General features: G+C 39.0%; 1 protein-coding gene across 3 annotated transcripts in view; it reads left to right on the top strand.

Annotated features, from left to right (window-relative positions):
• The window catches only part of LOC105210966 (uncharacterized), a 254,870-nt gene that overhangs the window by 10,550 nt on the left and 224,088 nt on the right, over positions 1-20,232 (top strand). The gene's annotated exons all lie outside the window — the stretch shown is intronic.

The following is a 20,232-nucleotide window of genomic DNA, read 5'->3' on the forward strand; positions in this document are numbered from 1 at the left end:
TACTTACTTCTTGTGTAAAAAATTGTATTCAAATTAAAAACAAAAAATAAAATAAAATTTTCAAAAATCATGCTGTGATCTTGTTTTGTGCACTGTACAAAAGATTCATACAGACGCACAAGCATACATACCACGTAGACAGTAGCCGCCTCCTCTTAATGGAAGCGCACGCATTCCAATCACACTGAGTGTGCTAAAATGAAGAGAATTCCAACATAAAATGTTTAGTTTTTCTTTTGTTAGCTAAAAATGACGCAGCCAAGTATACGCAGTTGGTGGAAGTTGTTCCTCAGCCGCAGCACATCGTTGTCTGCCGCATTCTTGACAGCTCCAGTTCTAGCTCCAGCTTCAGTAGCAATAATAATGGACCTTTTCGTTTCACACGAGTAAATTTAAATGCTGTTCCATAATAAAATTCGCTGGCGAAAAATATATATAAACATATCTACTTCTGCAGCCAGAACGTCGCGGTTCTGTGCTTTGAATGTCAATAACATAGTGGAGCAGCAGTACCTTTCTCTCAATATTGGCTCTCTGTTATTATTATGGTGTGATGAGCTGTTGTCTTTTTATGCACTGCCAATTGGTTCGTTGCCTTATTGAATGGCTACGAAATGGACCATTTGTCTGGCATTTTACTATAAAATTTGTTTACTGTCAAGTGTTAGAGTAATGAACTTCGGGACTGATGATGAAATCAAATTGAAATATACTGAAAATAGCTAACTGTTAATATTGTGGATTCATAGATAGATAGTTGGTTTCGTTCGCGAATCTTTGATTGGGGCGAATCGAACAAACAATTAGTAAAGGGTTTCATGCCATTATGTATGGAACTCGATTTCTTTTGCATAACCGCCACGGGCACGTTTACAGAAGTCCAGACGCTGAACCCAATTTTCGACGGTTTTCAAGCATAAATCGGGATACTGCTGCAATTTCACGTTCAATATTCGTACAAAGTTCAACAATCGATTGTGACTTGTGGCGCCGTCCTGTTGGAACCACATATTGTCCAAGTCCATATCATCCAATTCGGGCCAAAAATATTTGGTTATCATTGAGCGGTAGCGATTCCTATTCACAGTAACGTGTCGGTCTTGATCATTACGGAAGAAGTAGGCCCCAATGACGCTGGCGGTCCATAAACCGCACCAAACCGTAATTTTTTCGGGATGCAATGGTGACTCATGGAGTACTTGTGGATTGCTGCTTGACCAATAAAGCATATTTTGCTTAAGAAGTCATTCAGCCAGAAATGATCATAAATTGAATGTTGCGCTCTTAAAGTTCAGGCCACTGACTCCGAATTTGGGTAGTAAATTTTAATAATTTCGACTCGTTTTTCGTATATCTTGCCATGATGAAATGGCAAACCTTACTGAAGAGAAATGTTAATAGAGCAAAGAGAAAATATGGCGTCGTTTGCTCTGCCTATCGGTCTACTTTTGTAGCTACGCTTTTGAAAAACCCTTTACAATATATTTTTTTATACTCTTCATTAATTGCCTGTAGCAGTTGGCGACTGAAGTCCGGAAATCTCTGGAGGACGAGATGATTCACCTTGCGAAGGTTACCAAGACACTCATGGTGTACAAACGTCTGGCGGACATGAAATGGGGATGTAGCCCTCACATCATTAGATGAATGTTCACCATGATAGTGATACCTATAATCACCCACTGCGGTGATGGAGGCAATACTGGACCTCAACCACTGCATATAGTGATTAAGCACTGTGCCAACCAAACCATTCTGCAGATGGTTGTGGTAGGGAAGAAGTGATATTATGCCAAAACATGATGAAGATCAATGAGAATCTTCCTCTAGATCTCCTTCCTAGGGACGATACCACTAAAGGGATAAATTTTACAAGGGGTACTCGCTGCACTGGAACACGGATGGCTCTCAACCGTCTGGTATTGGTGCAGCCATCGCGGGCCCAACCTTTTTTTTTGGCAGTGGGTCCCAATTCAATCCGGGAGATGTTCCGGCCGAATGAAAAGAGGTGGCGACAACACCAAAATATTCAAGTTTCTAACAAACCTCCCAAGAAGCAAACTAAGGGTACTGGTGGGACTATATACGGGCCACTGTAAGCAAACCCGTTTCTGTGACATGGAGACTATACCTATAATTAGAATGTGTAGCACTTCTGAGAAGCAGGAGCAGAATTTTGTGAGATACCATCCCAACTGAGGAGCGCACCGACTTCCTTACTCCCAACATTAGATGCTGAAACTTATGGAGTTGATGTAGACATTGTGAGAGCACAGAAGACCACAAGTCGCAGTGTTTTCCTCTATTTATCAGTCTATGAATTATTTTAATCAACAACAACAAAATCTCAAAATTCTCAAATTTGATACCAACAAAAGCAATCATACACCCATATCCGCATATGCATAGACATTGTGACAAACACGGCACTAGGTAATACAAAACAACGAATAATGCAGAAGAGACGGCAAAAGGAAAGCGAAATGTAAACAAGAATCAAGGTGAGGTCATCAGCTCATCGTATCAACGAGCAGAAACTAGAAAATGTATAAAAAGAAAAGAATCACCGCAATGAGTGTTTGAGGCTAGAAACTGCGCTAAACACAAATGTGCAAAGAAAGCTGAAGTCAAAAGATGAGGCATAGCACCAGAGAAGACGCTGCTATAAAGGCAGGAAGACAACGACGTCTATGGAGAAGTGGCGTTTACTGCAAAAGGGAGACAACGAAGAGCAATAAAGGAAATGTGTAAATGCGAAACAGAGTATAAGAGGCATAATGGTGGTTAAACGTCAGAAAACTGTCAGTCAGTTTGCTTATTTATGAAATTCGGTACATGTATGTATTTGTGTGTGTGTGATTGTTTGACGATCGCGTGGATCACGGCGTACACATTTCTATCGTCGGTCTGCTGACAATTTAGCACAATTACTTACGAATGAAAGGAAAAAATGCATGAATGCGTGTGCGTGTATTTTCCGGGGTTCGACTGATTAAACTGAAAAATATTTACTTCATTGTTTACTCTATTATTGTTTGTGTATGTTTTATTGTGCATTGGTTAAATAGTACAAATGTATGTATGTATGTTCAACTGTGGACATTGTATATAAAAACTGTGTATTTTAATTGTTATAACGACAAATGATTGAACGGGAAACTGTAGAGGGTAATTTTAGTGTGACGTCACTTTAGCAATTCACTAAAAGCCAATAGCCTTTATAGAGAAAATTTATTTTTCAGAATTATCAAGGTAACTTTGTTTTCTGTTTTAGTTAGTTTTCTAGTTCTTGCCACAAAATACGGTTATGCATTCGAATCTACTTCGATAATTGCAGGCATGTGATTTCTTCCATGTTGTTTCCATGTGTTTAAGTTTTGTGTTATCAAGTCAGAAGACAAAAAACACTAACAAATTCATACCTACAGCCATAAAAGACTGACTGTCTGCGAAAAAACAAACGCACTTAATCAATAGGCTGCTAGACTTGGGCGCTCTACGTAGAAATTGACATTTATATTAACTTATATGCATACATACACACATATAAATAATACAAAAATTATTATTTTTTTTTCATTATTCCAAAAACAATGGTTTTTTGCCAATAATACAGAATTTTTTTGATTCACTCAAATATTCGCGCACTTATCGATGGATTGATTATTTTTATCGTTGCGATTGCTGCTGCTCCGCTCTACTCAGTAAATTATTACGATCTACAACAATTGTTGTTGTTTATATTATGTGAATAATATTTGTGAAATTGAGTTAGTTGTTTTTGTTATGCTATTTCACTTTGTTTTGTTGATTTTGCATTTAGCTCCATATTGCTAAGAGCACATTGCGCCTACGTACATTGTTGTTGTACTGACGTAGTCAATTAACACATTTAGTATGCTCATATACGTACAGTAGAACCACGAAATGAGTTCTATCAAGCAAAATGCTTGCGTTTTACGGCATGTCAAAGAATTTTAATAGAGGGTTTTTCAGTAAGAGTGCTACAAACGAAAAAAAAAATCGGTTTGGGATGTCAATGAAATTATTTATTCCTGTAAAAGTACATTCGAAGTCATTATGTATGGAACTCGATTTCTTCTGCATGGCCACCACGGGCACGCTTGCAGAAACCCAATTTTCTACGGTTTTCAAGCATAAATTAGCCAAAACTGCTGCAGTTTCACGTTCGATATTCGTACGAAGTTCATCAATCGTCGCTGGCTTGTTGGCATAGACCATAGACTTGACGTTGCCCTATAGGAAATAGTTTAACGGCGTCAAATCGGACCGAGCCGGCCAATTGACTGCGCCATTTCGTGAGATAATACGTTCGCCAAACTTGGTTTTCAAAAAATCGATGGTGACATTCGCTGTGTGCCTAGTGGCGCAGTCCTGCTGAAACCACATATTGTCCTATTCTATATCCAATTCGGGCCAAAAATATTCGGTTATCATTAAGCGGTAGCGATTCCCATTCACAGTAACGTGCCGGTCTTGATCATCACGCAAGAAGCGTGACGCCGCCGGCTGTACTCATGGAGTACGTGTGGATTGCTGCCTGACCAATAACGTATATTTTGCTTCTTGACGAAGCTATTGAACCAGAAATGAGTCTCATCGCTGAAGATGATTTGTCGAAGAAAATCCGGATCATTTTCAAGTTGTTGTTCAGTTCAATTTCAAGAACATACGACGGTTCTGGCGGTCAAGGGGATTCAGTTCTTGCGTCAATTTGATCTTGTAAGGATGTAGGCCCAGATCTTTTCGTAAAATTCGCCACAACGACGTCACAGAGATGCCCAACGCTTGAGGACGACGTGTGAGAGAATGATTTGGATCTTCCTCAATTGATGCGCTAGCGGCAGCAATATTCTCGACACTATGGGAGCTTCTTTGTCTCACTGGCACGGGAACATTTTGTACCGTACCTGTGGACTCAAATTTTTCCACTAGACTCAATTGTTGATCTGACAGGACGATTATGACGACCATCAATTGGACGTAGCGCTTTTAAAGTTGAGGTCACTGAGTCCGAATTTTGGCAGTAAATTTTAATAATTGAAATACCAAACCTTACTGAATAGCAATAACAAAAGATCGGGATAGAATATGGCGTCGTTTGCTGTTCCTGACGGTCTACTTTTGTAGCGTCCTATGGAAAAACCCTTTACAACTGAGCTAGAATTGGGTTTCCAAGTTTCTACTGTATGTACACACTATTGTTTTTTTAATTTTTTCTGCCGTCTCTTAATTGGCTATATCAACAATTATGTATATTTTTTACATTTGTTAAAATGCCGTTCGTTTTTTTCTTTCGTTGTCTAGGTTTTGTATTATTGCTGTTGTTTTTATTAATAAACTTACATATAAACATGCTATTTGAGGTTAGATAAAGTGAAATCTTTGTGCATTTGTGTGTATATCGGACAACGGTTTGTATGGGAATCCGACAGCTTTTGAGTGTACGCTTTTAGCAACTCCATTAACGATAACGGTATTTTATCTGCAAACATGATATGAGTACTTAAATTTAGATTGCTCTTATTGAACAATTGTATGTACACTTGTTTCGTTATTATTACTATGTACATACATATGTATGTAGACATTTATACAGATACATACACACCCATATAAACTAAGAATTATGAGTAACATTTAAATTTAAGCGGGCGGGTATACGGTAACCGCTGAAGAACACCAATTGTAAGTAGCAGCTCAGCACTGTATTTATATAAATGAGCACTGAATGTAATTCTTTTAGAATCAAACTATTTCAAACTGTTTATAAATAGATATACATACACACACTCGTGCATAGAGCAATTTACCGCTTAATGGAGCTCAGCACTTCCACTGTCAATTAGTCATTTAATAAATGGGGTTTTGAAATGTTGATTACCTTGAAATAATGCAGATTAGGTTAGGTAGAAGCGATCGCTAACGAAACGAAAGGTGTAAACCTTACTAGATGCATAGAGGAACAAGATTGGATAAGTACTTCGTGAACGAAAAGTCCTCATATAAAGCATGGGAACGCTAATTGTTTAATATGTCAATCATTCCGAACTATTCGCTCTTCATTCATTCCTTTCCCACGACAGTTGGTTCTATGTAACCGGAACGGTCCCGGATTTTTATCCGCCAAAGGACTGTCAAATCAGCAGCATTCTTCAAAATTATTTGGGGAGTGTTTTATGCCGCTACAACAACAACTTATACTATTTCTTTCTAGAAAATAATGTCATCTCTATAAGGAAAGTGTAGAAGTCAAAATATCGAAAAAGGTGCACTAATCTAACGTCAGATCGTGCCCATATTCCGATGGTGGGCACAAGCTTAAGTTCAAAGAATTCAAATCGCTCTTCTGACTGTATATCTTTTGTTATTTATTTGACCTTATCTGATGAGATTACTTAGCATCTTTAGAAATGTCTTTTATGTTTTACGACTTATGTATGTATACTTCGTCCATAGATCGGAGAATGTAAGGATAATATAATTCCCATAGATATATTCCATCCCCATGTTGTTGTTGTAACGGATACCTAAACCTGCCTGCACCGGTAAACACAAGACAGTTGTTATAGAAGTCAACTAACGCGAGGCCCAGGAAATGAGCTGTTTCGACAGGGTCGGACCAAAGGAGTCATGTATGTTAGAGTTTAGTATAGATAGGTATAAGTTTAATCTAGTACAGTATCCAGAACGAAGTAGAACGAGGGTCACTCTAGTTTCGCGAGGCAATTGGAGCTCGGTGTTTGCAATTGGTGGTGATTTGACTCCAAGTACGCCATTTACGGGGAGGGGAGTCAAGAAATATGTTAATAGCTCCACTAAGAAAAGCGTTCAGCGCTTATCGGAAGTCAGTCGCGTTCGAAGTTCGGTCGGTATAGTACTGTAGGGCATCGAAGTATTTCATAAAGGACTCTTTCCACAGCAGTCGATTCTGCGGTACCGGAATTGACCCGGATTTTAGCCGACCAAGGGCTGTTATCTGGGCGATCTGAATCTGTTTGGTTTGGTAAGTCATAAGACTCCATCTCGGCCTCAACAATAGCTGCATCAATTTATTTTCTGGAGATCATCTTGTGAAGTAAACTATATAACATATTTGTATTATATTCTAAATAGAGTGTCTGGAGTAAGGTTTGTTTTAATAGTTTTCAGGCTAACAAATACGCTTTCCGCTGTTTCGTGGTGACATTAAGCTTGTGAGATACTCCACCTAAATCGTTTAACCAACCTGGTTGTAGTTTATAATTATATATTTTTCTAAGTCGTTGGTTTAGGTTATACCAATTTCGTCCAGCCACTTCTGCTGGCGAAAGCCGCTTTTGGAGACTTGATAGTTTTTAATATTTTTGGCTGTATTTACTTATGTCTGTCTTCTATATGTATGTATGTATATATGAAGGCAAACATATGTGTCTTTGTTTTGTAAGCTCATACACTTTCCATTCTCCGCTGTTTTTGCTGCTTTCTCTTCAAAGCTCCAACAGTTAGTTATGCGGCCAAAGCCATAAAGTCCACAATTTTGCGTGGGTCGAGTGAAAGACAAAAAAAAAAAAACAAAATGAAAATAATATTGTGTTTTCTTTTGTTTGTTGGCACTACATAACTTCTATGGCTTTTCTTTTCTATCGCTCCAATGAGGTGTCTTTGTTTTTCCCCCCACTTCATGCACTGTCAGCGGTCAGTTTTTTTGTGGTTTACGGTTTCTAGCATTTTTCAGTGGCTTTAAAATTTGACGTTACAATTTTGTTGGGGTTATTACAATAAGTTGTTGTTGTTGTTTTTGTAAATTTGTTTGTTTATTTGTTTTGCATATTGTTTTTGTTGCTGCTATTTGTATTTTTTTATGCGCCACACTTGAAGTACTTGTAGAATTGTCCCTTTAAAGGACAATATTGGAGAGATACATTATAATTCGTGGCTTGAGTGGAGCTTTTCGGATTTCCCAAAGCATATTGTATCAACTGTCATAGTAATTAGTTTATAAGTAGCCCTGCATATGTCGCCTCTAAACCTCTAACGTCTTGAAATACAGTTTATATCTTCTCTCCGCTCTAATTTTGTAATCGATTTTGTAGTCTCTCCAAAGTAAATGGGTTCTCTTACCAAGCCACTAGAATTGTGTGAGATACAGTTTTTCACCTAACAATGAGGAACTTTTTTGTTTTCTGGAATGAAAATGTGGGTTCATTATTTGATATAATCTTCATCTAGGGTAATGCATTTGTTGTTTTGCTCTCCAAAAGTTCGATAGTTTGAAACTTCAAGGTTTTTAAAGTAGATCGATTAGTTTTTTGAGCCTGGAGCTAGTTCGTGGCTTAATTCCTTCAATTCATCGGTCGTATCACGAGATGAATGAGAATGCTTGTTGTCTTGTTAAAAGATGAACCCGGGACCCATCGGTGCTGATCTAGGGCGAGAACAAGTTGGTGGGTCAAATCAAACTAAAATGCATCCCTCAGCAACACCTTTGGAAACTTCTCTAACTCGCTCGGGAATCAATGGATTAAATTCGTCTTGATCATATTCCGTGAAAATTGGAAGATCATTGAATAGTTTTGTTACAGTTATGTAAGTAGACCTGATAATTTTAGAAAGTAGAACCACTTGTCGGTCAACAACTCGAGAATCTTAACATTTTTCACTTAAAGCGATGTATGGAATCATTTCAATTTCCCATATTTAAGTCACTGAATACACCACCTGGATGGAATAAATACACCACTGCGTTGCCACCTAGGTAAATATGCCACAGTTGCAGCAGCGCCTGTTGCGGAGCACGTTGACACCGAGCACACTACTGTCGAGTGTTGTTTCAGTTGACGGCTTTGCTGCAGTGTTGTGGCTTTCAAATGTGGTTCAAACGACAACAACCGTTATAACTTGCAAAACAACAATAACTGCAGCAGCAACCTCGTGTGTATGCTAGACGAGCATGCCATGACGAAAGCCATGCATTGCATACATATCGTGTACTCGTGCCTTGGTGTACTTGCCTGTGCGGAGTGTGTATGCGTTGAAGACACTTTCAGTTTCAGGTTTTCCGCCGCCGTGTTGTTTACAAACGAATGTTCGCATTAATTTTTCGTTTCTGCACTTTTTCCTTGTGAAAATTATTCTATATATTTTTCCAGCTTGCAATTTAAGGTGTGGGTTCTTAATAGCCAAGTACAATATGTATGTATGTATTTGTGCTTGGTTCGTTAAAATAATTGGGATGCCGAGCTGATTTTGTTTGGCGTCTTCATTGGATGTATATAATATGTTTTGTAAGGTCTGTTGTACCCTCTCCTATTATATACCATCCAACCTCGTCGCGTTAAGAAAGACTCCTTTTCCTCGCTATCGCCGGACAGTCAAGGAGTAGATGCTTAGATTTCTCCGGTAGTAGATCACAGAATAGGCACTGATCCGACAAGCAAATTCCTAGTTTGCGCAGATGGCACCTAAGCCTGTAGTGGCCAATGTGAAGTGCCACTAGTTATCTCAGTTTGTTCCTTGGGATCGCTATTAGTTGTTCAAATCTTTTCCTGGTTATACCCCTGAGATACAGTTTAGAGTGGCGAAATCACTGCAAGTGCAGCCAGCAGCGATTTCTACTAGCGCATTCCTTTTGTCCTGGTATCCAGGTTGCAGACCCTGTTAAGTTTTTCAGTGAAGTCCACAACCACTCCCAAATCCATTTCAAATGGTGAGTAGCTTGACTATCACTAATGATGGCTATCCGTTCATCGTGGTAGTTCCTGTCCAATATGACCTCAGCACATTTGCCAATGGTAAAGATCTCAGCTTGAAATAAACTGGGGAATTGTTCCATGGCCACAGACAACTTGAGGAGTAGTCCCGTTATCCCAGCACTTATACCATCCGATGACCCGTTCGTTTACAATTGCTGGGTGCTTCTGCTTAGGAATTTCTTAAGAGAGGAATCCTCCTATTCCCGCTTATTGCCCAGAGTTGTTCTGAATCGTCTCTCAAAGTGTACCCGTTTGATAATATCGTCCCTTGGAAGGAGAGTCATTTGAAGTTTTCCCCCGATGATCCCCAATTCCCGGGCGCATAGCACCCTGTTGTTTCCAAGTCCTCGTCTCGCCAAGGCCAGTAAAATTTTATTGACCATAATGCGTACCAACATATGAAGTGAAGTTAAGTTCAGGATTGCCTCCAATGCTGTAGTTGCACACGTGCACGTATCACCAGAGAGAGGAACCGATGTTAGTGCTGTGTTATTGAATACAAAGCTAAGGCTTTTAATTCGGTAGCATACCTCAAAATTATATATTTTCTGCCGATACACAACCAATATCAAAAATGGGTTTAAGCAGGAAGGCGAGAATGTCATAACAGCTTTTCGACGATTTAAGAGTGTTTTCTTCTGTCTAGGCAACTTCATGAATAATGCCAAAATAGTAATAATTAAAACTCGGATATATCTGAAAACAGATAATCTGTTTGTGCAACATTTTCTATTGCGAAATAATAAGCTGTGAAGAGTGGTAGCGCCATCTCGCATATACATACATACACACACACGCAATAAATGTGGTGGGGTAATCATATGGGCTTAAGAAGCGTGAAAGAAAGTCATGTGAAGCAAAGATGTTTGGAAAAGTTTACAGTTATGTATGAGTAGATTTATAAAGAGAAAGATATGTATAAAGGTGGAGATACATTTACTCGTTGGAATGTATGTGTGTGTGTGTGTGTGTGTATAAATAAAATACTTTCTTTGATGCGTCAGAAGTACTACAATGTATGTAACTTTTTACAACTGGAGATCGGAGACGACTATTCACAGCCAGCTACTTGTAGATAAAAACAACAAAAACAGAAAAAAAAATAAACTGTAATATAAAATATATAAATAGTTAAATGAGGAGGCCACAAAGCTCTGAAACGGCCGATTTGAATGCGCATTTGTGCTATGGCAATGTACCCACAACAACAATAATAACAACGCGCACTTCATTAACTTGGCGAATATTAAATATCAAAAAAATCGCAACAACATCAACAGCAGCAGCAGCTGTGTACGCAAGTAAACCAAGTACAGTTATTGTTATGATGATGCAAAATGAAAAGCGAACACTTTTAAGATAATAACAACAACAACAATAAATACAATGCTGAAATATTACTGTTAAAAATGCAACGAAAATGTGCAAACATTGGCGTTGTGGCAGCTGCGCCGCACTCAGAAGAAAACACACGAAAATAAAATCAGAAAAAATGTATAGAAACCGAAGGTAGGCACGTACTGTGGTCGATTACATAAGTTCAAAAAACTTGTAGAAACCGGCGTATTGTATGGAACGTCAACGTCGGTCATTGGTGGGGTGCCATCGTACCAGCTCCCCAGCCTAACCGGACAAGCGGACGCAAGTGAAATTCATTGTTACCGATTTGTGCACAGCTTTTACAGCTACATATGTGAGGTGTGTATGTATCGTGTATAGAATTTGTTGACCAGTTGGAATTACTCGGCGTACGATGAACACGGTTTTTTTTAACTAGTTTGGGTTAGCTTAGGCTGTTTCTCGCGACAAGGTTTATGAAGAATAACAATATATTAGTCTCTAATTTGTTTGTATGCTTCCACATGCCCTACTAATAAATATTTCTCCAAATAATCCAATCAACAATGTTGAGGATCACCGACCTAGCCCTGACCAAAACCCCAAAACGTGAAATTATCTGCTCATCGAAGTGGCGATCGAAGTTATTGAAACCAAATGTCACCGAGATCACGAGCTTCAATTTCAGGTATTAAATAGTCCGTTGTCATGGCTCGATAACGGTAGTCATTGACGGTTACGTTCTCATCGGCATTAGTTTTGAAGAAATATAGACCGATGATTCCAGCGACCCTCAGACTAGATGAAATGTCAGCTGTTGAATCTCTTCAGGTTGCTCTTCGTCCCAAATCGGGACGATATATCAATTGACCCTGAAATGGACCTCATTGCTGAACTGAATTTGGCTCGAAAACGTCGGGTCTTCTTGGAACTTTTCAAGAGTCCATAGAGCGAAGTGATGTCGCTTAGGAAGGTCGAACGGCTTCAGTTCTTGCACAAGCTGTATTTTGTATTCGCTTTCAATTGAAGATCTCGACGTAAAATGCGCCAAGTCGTTCCATATGCCAGTCCGAGTAGCTGCGAACGGCGTTGAATCGACTTTCCACGGTCTTCGTGTACACTCTCAGCTCTCGGCGACAATATTTTCTGGACGTGTTCTACTCGGTCGGATTTTATCCGATAATAAATTTTGGGTCTTACGAATAGTAAGCTGAGTAGGCCGATTATGCTGACCCTTCTTTACAAAGCGTGAATTTTCGTAATAAACTTGAACAATTAGTAACTGAACAAAAATAACATGACAGCTTGACACGAGTCACCCGAGGCTATTTGAAAAATACCCTCTACTTGGATCACCTGACATCATAAGGGATGAGGTATAAGCAAAAGAGATCTCTATATTTAGAAGAAATAGTTCGAGGGTATTTTCAATTTTTTTTTTGGCAAACAAACTGTTTCTTCAAAGAAAGCAATTCCAACAGGGTTCAGAAACAGTCCCGTATTTTCACTCATATATTCATTATATTCATATTTAAGTACGTGCACATTTTACATAAAAAACGGAACACACACATTTTTTGCTTTATTGCAAATTCATCTTTTTTTCTTTGCATCAAGACTCGGCGTTTAAAAGTTTCATATTTCACATCATGAATAAAAGAAAAAGTAAAAACTTGAAAAGTGAATTTTAGCATGCAAATTAGATGATTAACTCACATTTACGATGAAATTGCGAAGTGCATTTATGAAGAATTTACGAAATGATTAATGGGTGGGAAGAGTCAGTGGCTACTTGAATTACAAACAAAAAATCAAATATCCAATTTAAATTATTTGTATTTGGTGAAAGTCAGTTCATAACATAAGTGAAATACATTTTCTTTATCGAGAGTTCGAGAGTAACAAGTCCCCACCAACAACTTTTTTCCAGACTTGAAACACGAAAGAAAAAGATCCCACTCAAAAGGAGGGATTAAGACCCTTAGAAGCCTACTTTGAAGGCCTCAAAAATTAGCACTATCGAACCAGTATCGAACAACAAACTATACGCACGAATTAAGTCATATTTTTATTTAAAAACAGTTCGTTTATTGTTAGGGCAAAGGCTTATCAGCCCATTATCTTATCTTCTTGGAGTAAAAAGAATACATATTTATGTATATGTATCACCATGCTCGCAAGAACCAAAATCATACAAATAAAATCAATCAATCAATGAAATCAGTACGCTTTCCACCTGGTCTTTACAATGGTATGGAGGTCTTACTCTTCCTCTGCTTTCACAGCGGGTACTGCATCGAACACTTTCAAAGCTGGAGCCCTTTCGTCCATTCGAACAACATGTCCTAGCCAATGTAGCCGCTGTTATTATATTCGCTTGATTATGTATATGTATAATTCGTACAACTCATCGTTCCATCGTCTGCGGTATTCGCCGTTGCCAATGTTTAAGGGACCGTAAATGTTCTGGAAAACCTTTCCCTCGTAAACTACTAGTGCCGTCTCATGAGAGGTCGTAATCGTCCACGCTTCTGCAGCATACATCAGGACGGGAATAATGTGGGACTTGTAGAGTTTGATTTTGGTTTGTCGAGAGAAGACTTTACTTTGCAATTGCCTACTCAGTCCAAAAGTAGCACCTGTTGGCAAGAGTGATCCTGCGTTTGATTTCGAGGCTGTCATTGTTGGTGTTGTCAAACAAACATTTCTTCAGTTTTATTGACTTGATAACCCCGTCAAATAAGATATTGTGATAAGCGACGAGAGCACAGTAGAGGATAGGTCTCATTCGGTCTTCTGAATTTTAATTTAAATTCTTCCGTCCAAAAATTCCTTGGATTTATTATAACCATAATAGGCATGATACTTTCCCATCCTATCCAAACGTCGAATAATCGGCCGCAGTTACGTACGGCTATTTTATGTCATGAATTACAAACCTCAAAGTTCAAAACTTAGCGTCTGGACTTCGCAATTCCTCCCTTATATTAATGCATATATCCGTGCATATCTATATCCGTGTTGGAATAGCATGTGCTTTCAAATTCAAATTCAAGAAACATGCCACTCTTACCACTACTTACTAGCCAACCTAGGGAATAACTCAGTTCATTATCGCTAACAACTCCATCAAAAACTGACCAAAGCGACATCAAATAGCCCATGCAACTTTACCCGTTCCATAACTGTTTTCGTTCCCCAACATAAATACGGCTGCGTTGCTGCCGCGTTCATTGCATTCGCGTGCATTTCATTATGAGCCTTCGGCAGTAAATTTTGAACTTCCCCACCATAGATATTGGAATGCTAACTGATCTGGTGCTGGTGGTGGTTTGCTTTGTTTTTATGGTTGCGCCGCGGTGGCCATGTTGGCGGTGCTTTGTTTTTGACGCGTTTTAACCGCCACAAAGTCAGTCAGTCGTCCGTCTAAAAGCCATAAAACTCTGGTACACAGACATATGTATGTATTAAATTATGTATAAAGGCGGCATAAAACCCGTTAATAGTGACGCGTGCTTTATTGCAACCGACAGTAGAACTGGACTGGCCGGAGGAATCGTTGTCGATGACGTCGTCACTGTGGCCAACGCCACCGTTGCGCCACAATGTTGAGGGTGCCCGTTGTTGGACTGCCGGATAAGAGCTCAAACAAATGACCTCGTCCGTCAGAAACTACAACCCCAAAGTATACCCCCATCCCATCAAACATGGATCTACAAAAAACACAGTGGTGAGTGGTGCGCACTCCACTCTTAGCTTTTACTTTTACCCCACGCTTAGCGCTCATACCGCTGCTTCTCGGTTGCCTTTTGTGTCGCCTTTTTTGTGTTGAGCTTCGCTGCCTATGCGTTTTAAGGGTAACAAATGTGGCTGAGTTGATAATAAATGAAATGTTCAAAATTGTGTATGAATTTTAAAAGCAAAGCCACTGAAATATGCCATAACGTCCACATCATATTGAGCCGCCCGTAATCATTGTGAATAGAATGGAGAGAAAAAATGTGCGCCGCCAGTCTTGCAATGCAGCAAAGTCAGTAAACAACGTCGGCAGTCAACTGCAAGCAATTTGATTTTACGGCAAGTTTCCACTAATTCCATTGGACACGCGTACAGTGGTGTCGCATTAATTTGGTAGTCTTAGTCTCTTGAGAGTTGCTTTGGAACTGAAGTTGTGAGACATAAGAATTATGTTTTCTTCCATTCAAACTGTAAATAATGTTAAATAGTTTTTGGGAAATTATTTTATCGGAGTTGTCTATTCGTGGCATGATGAAAATACAGGTTTATTCCGCTAACGTCTTCGTTCAAATGTGGCATGTCACTCGGTAACTGTCGGTTGGTAACTGGTTGGTAACTGGTAACATGGTAAAGTTCAAAATGTTCTTTGCATTTAATTGACAAACTGAACACACACTGTCCCAATTATATGCCCTTCACTGTAAGTAAATACTGCATTTTTTGCGTAGGCGGCAAATAGTCACATAAATGTGGTTGCGTTGCTATTTCTCGTTTAAATTTAAGCTTTCCTTCTGTTTTTATAACCATTGTTCTCATTTTGTTTTGTTGATTATTGTGGTTGCATTTGCATTGTTGCAACATTTCTCGGCCAACTCGTAAATCCGTTAAGTGATTTAGTTCAACTTACATACATATATATACTCATGTGCATATAAAATGCACTACGCTCAGGTTCGCTGAAGGCGTATTATATGTGCATATACAGTTAGTAATTATTACGCTGATTTGTGTATTTCATTTCGGACAGAAGTTTTAAATAATTGAGTACGAAGTGGTAAACTTATGAAATTAACAAAATTAAAAATGGATGAGTTTTATTTGCTAGTTATAGCTGAGTACTAATTTATTTTAAAGGGTAAGCCATTTCGAGGTTCTCGATTAAAAAATAAAATCAATTTGAATGGCGAATGTTTATTATCATTCGAAAGAACATTCTTTGGCATTTATTTATTAAGATTATATCTTTCAAATGTTGGCCGCGGCTACGTCTCAGATGGTCCATCCGTTGAGTCCAATTTTCGATGACTCGTTCGAGCATTTCGACTGGTAACTAGCGAATGACACGCGTGATATTATGCTCCAAGCCCTGAATTGAAGCGGTATCGTCAGCATAGACTTTAGACATTGCATATCTCCACAGCCGAAAGTCTAACATTGTGATATCACACGATATTGGTGAACAATCGATTGGCCCAAAACGTGAAATTATTTGCTCTGCTATGGCGCCGTCTTGTTGAAACCAAAGTCGTCTAGATCACGAATTTCAATTTCAGGCTTTAAATGGTCGGTTATCATGGCACGATAACGGTCGCCCTTGACACTTACGTTCTCACCGGCATCATTTTTGAAGAAATATGGACCGATGACTCTACTGGCCCACAAACCACACCAAACCGTTGTTTTTTCTGGATGAAAAGGCAACTCTTGAATCTCTCCAGGTTGCTCTTCGTCCCAAATGTGGCAATTTTGTCAATTGTCATCGAAGTCATCTAACGGGAGGCCCAGGAAACGAGCTGTCGAGCTTGTCGAAATTCTGTAGCATGCGAAGTTCGGTCGGCGTAGTTCTGTAAGTCGGCGACGTATTTTATGAGGGTACTCTTGATGGCTCTGTTATGCCAGCAAGTGACCAGTGTGATGGCTTCTACAAAAACAGCCCAAAAGAAACTGTTTGGAAAGCATTTCGTTATGCTACTTCGCAGGTAACATACGGGCCTCATTGTGTACCGACCGGAAACTGCAAGAGAAAACCTGTGGCTGTCCGGAGAGCGGTATTTTGACAAGTCTGTAGCTTCTCTAGCTGGGTCCTACTGCAACCAGTTGACCATATATAGAGTGAAGAGTACAGGCTATGCAAAGAAACAACCAAATGTTTGCGGTTGTTAACAGTCGGAATTTTGATGCCATCGAAAGAAATATTTTGGTATATATTATACTCCTTCGTCCAATTGATAAATATGATCGCTGCAGATTTAGTAGGGGAGATTGTAAGGCCCCTAGCAGTAAAGAAGCGAGAAAGGTCGAGGAGGTAGGCGTTTATCTAATCGGTACCACCTAACCTATAATATATCCTTGATGATCGAAGCACTCGGAATAGGAATTGCACTACTCTCAGGTCGCTATAGAAAATTTCAAAATTAAAAATTTTATGTTAACTTTGAAAATGTATTCTGTGATGCCTAAATCCGGAAAAGATTGTGCCCATCAAAATGTTCATAATCAATTGGATTAATTAGGCGGCAAGGCGAGTCAAGCAAGGAGGCTGGCAGTTCGCGCTGGCAAGTAGTGAAATCGCAAAGTTCCCACATTAGTGAAATCAACGGAAGAGGAAGAAAATGGCAAACCACTCGCATATGCATTCGTTGAATATGATTAAATGCACACATACAACAACAACTATAACACAAACACACATTTATATTATTACATGAATACATATATACAATACTTGAACGAAATTTCATGAGCAAATGATGAGTTAAGCGCTAAGCGTGCTGCCGGTTGAACTCAATATGGCACCCAAAGCGGCGGCACACGGATTTGTTGGCTAAATAATTGCAAAGTCACATAGCTATTTGTGAGTAAATATATATGTACTGATGTATATGAATAATTGTAAAAATATGTGCTGGCATTTTTAATGAGCGAAACTACCCTTAATGGGCGAAATGAGTAGGAAAAAGTTATGTGAAATGTGAATTATGTGAAAAGTTTCGTATGTGAAACAACTATAAAAACTATAATCATAAACCGCCTAATGAAATTATAACTTTTAGTTTTTGTTGTTGTAGAAATGTTATATTGCAATTTTACATTACAGCATTTGTTAGATGAGTCTTAAAATGTAATTAGTCCGAAAGCAGTTAGTTGTGGTATTCACTATGTTCTACTACATTGTTGGACACAGTGAATGAGAGTAACCAATAAAATAATAAGAAACAACTCGATGAGATAAATATAGTCTATTCAATGATGTGATAGTTCCCTTCTGATTCGAGTTAAGATATGCTTAAAAAATGGATATATCGGGTGATCCAAGTAGAGGTATCTGACGCTTTCGAGCCAAGTTCTGTTCAGAAATGAGACCTTCTGGCTCAATGGGTATGTAAACAAGCATAATTGCTGCATTTAGGAGGATGAGCAACCTGATAAGATTAAGAGCTGTCATTTCATCCAGAAAAAACAACGGTTTGGTGTGGTTTGTGATCCGGTGGAATCATTGGTCCATATTTCTTCAAAAGTGATGCCGGTGAGAACGTAACCGTCAATGGCGACCGCTATCGCGCCATGATAACCGATTATTTGATGCCTGAAATTGAAGTTCGTGATCTCGGTCACATTTGGTTTCAACAAGACGCCACTTCCCATACATCACATCAATCAATGGATTTATTGAGAGAACACTTTAGTGAACAGTGAATTTCACGTTTTGGGCCGGTCGATTTGCCATCCAGATCCGTGTGATATCACACGCGCGTCACTCCTCTCTTTCCTTCGCAATTCGGCGCCAACGGAGTGGAGGCCTTCCCCTTCCTCGGCTTCCTCCGGCGGGTACTGCATCGAACACTTTCAGGGCTGGAGTGTTTTCGTCCATTCGGACAACATGACTTAGCCAGCGTAGCCGCTGTCTTTTTATTCGCTGAACTATGTCAATGTTGTCGTATAACTCGTACAGATCATCGTTACATCGTCTGTGGTATTCGCCGTTGCCAATGTTCTGAGGACCATAAATCTTGCGCAAAATTTTCCTCTCGAAAACTCCTAGTGTCGTCTCATCTGAGTTGACATCGTCCAAGCTTCTGCACCATAAAGCAGGACGGAAATGATAAGCGACTTATAGAGTTTGATTTTGGTTCGTCGAGAGAGGACTTTACTATTCATTTGCCTACTCAGTATAAAGTAGCACCTGTTGGCAAGAGTGATTCTGCGCTGGATTTCGAGGCTGACATTGTTGGTGTTGTTGATACTGGTTCCCAGGTATACGAAATTATCTACAACTTCGAAGTTATGACTGTCAACAGTGACATGGGAGCCAAGACGCGAGTGCGCCGACTGTTTGCTTGATGACAGGAGATATTTCGTTTTGTCCTAATTCACCTCCAGATCCATTCGCTTCGCCTCCTTATCCATGCGGGAAAAAGCAGAACAAACGGCGGTTGTTGCTTCTGTGGGGATATGTAAAGTTTAAAGTTCTGTGTGTTTTTTTCTGTAAAAAGGTAGGGAACCTTGGAATGGATCATCCTTTTTATCATTTTAAAATTGCTCAAATCTGAAGATCTTAATTGATAGAAATACTATCTAAGCTTTGCATATTTGTCGAGGATTATTTTCCGATTTTAAAAGAATTCCCGACCGAAAATTTTCTACCGAGAATTGCCCGGTCTACGAGTATGTAGCCAAAACCTACCCACGCTAAGAACTGTCAACTCCTTCAACAACATTCTTAACATTGATTTTATGCTATAATCAAGCCTTTTGTTGTTCGGAACTGCGATCGAATCTAGGATTTGTGTAAGGTAATAGTGCCATGTCTGCTGAGTACTCTAAGGCTTATAACCATTATATCATCACCTGTTAATCGATTTAGATTGGTTCTTGTCTTAGTCAAGGCAGCTTTAAGTAGAGATTGAAGACCTTTCTGAGCAGCTATCATCATTTACATAATATATGTGTATCTTGGAATGTGGGTTGTTTGTCGAAAAGTTGTTCCGCAAATACAATTGGTTATTCCAAAGAAGTAAGACGACAACTCATTTACTTGTTAGGAAGATGAAATTTAATTCAGTTGAGGCTCATTCTTCACCTTAGCCAAATCCAGACTGATTATAGTGAAGACACCGGGATTGCTAGTAGTATGTCTTAGCTTCCACAAATTATTAGTAAGTTTTAATAAAAATTTAGTCTAGGTTCGATAATTGAAACTTGCGGGAGTCTGAGTGTCTGAAAAGGCGTTAGTTTGTTGTGTCTGACTTTAAGCTAATCTTTTTGTTGTATAAATCATTAATTTGCGCTCAGTGGCGCGGTTGAAGCTCGTATGACATAGATCATTACATATGTATTATAGGTTCAATATATTATCTTTAATTATTTAACATCTTCAATTAATTAATATCTCTTAATTTAT

This window comes from Zeugodacus cucurbitae, chromosome 6, assembly GCF_028554725.1.
Source record: "Zeugodacus cucurbitae isolate PBARC_wt_2022May chromosome 6, idZeuCucr1.2, whole genome shotgun sequence".
NCBI classification, from domain to species: domain Eukaryota; kingdom Metazoa; phylum Arthropoda; class Insecta; order Diptera; family Tephritidae; genus Zeugodacus; species Zeugodacus cucurbitae.